The sequence below is a fragment of the Daucus carota genome, chromosome 2, assembly GCF_001625215.2.
Source record: "Daucus carota subsp. sativus chromosome 2, DH1 v3.0, whole genome shotgun sequence".
Classification (NCBI taxonomy): Eukaryota; Viridiplantae; Streptophyta; class Magnoliopsida; order Apiales; family Apiaceae; genus Daucus; species Daucus carota.
The window spans coordinates 9,861,208-9,861,760 of NC_030382.2; positions in this window are offsets into that span (position 1 = coordinate 9,861,208).

The window sequence follows — 553 nt, forward strand, 5'->3', positions numbered from 1 at the left end:
ACAACAACATCCTTCTTCTTTTCTTCCAGTACAGGTGACTCAACAACTAGAGCTCTCGAATGGTTCTGTGTTTTACCCCAGCCATATCTCTGTTTACTCTGAACTTGCTCCAGTTCATAAGTTTTCAAAACTCCGTAGAGTCTTTCCAGAGAAATCTCATTCAGATCTCTGCTTTCCCTGATGGCAGTGATTCTGTGTTCCAGATGTTCGGGAAGGGTTAAGAGAAACTTCATGTTGACCTCTTTCTTGTCGTAGAATTTCCCATTCAGATTTAAATTATTTATCAAATTATTAAGTCTGATAAATACTTCAGAAATCCCTTCACCGGGATGGGAACCAAACTGTTCATACTGAGCCATCAGTATCTCTTTCTTGTTTTCCCTAACTTCCTCTGAGCCTTCATTGATAATCTCTAACGTATCCCAGATTTGCTTGGCGTTCTTACAATTTACAACAGCATTGTACATCACTGGATCTAGAGATTCAACCAAAATTAGTTGAAGAGCATCATCTAAATTCATCTGTTCACTCTCTTCATCTGTGTACTCAGAAA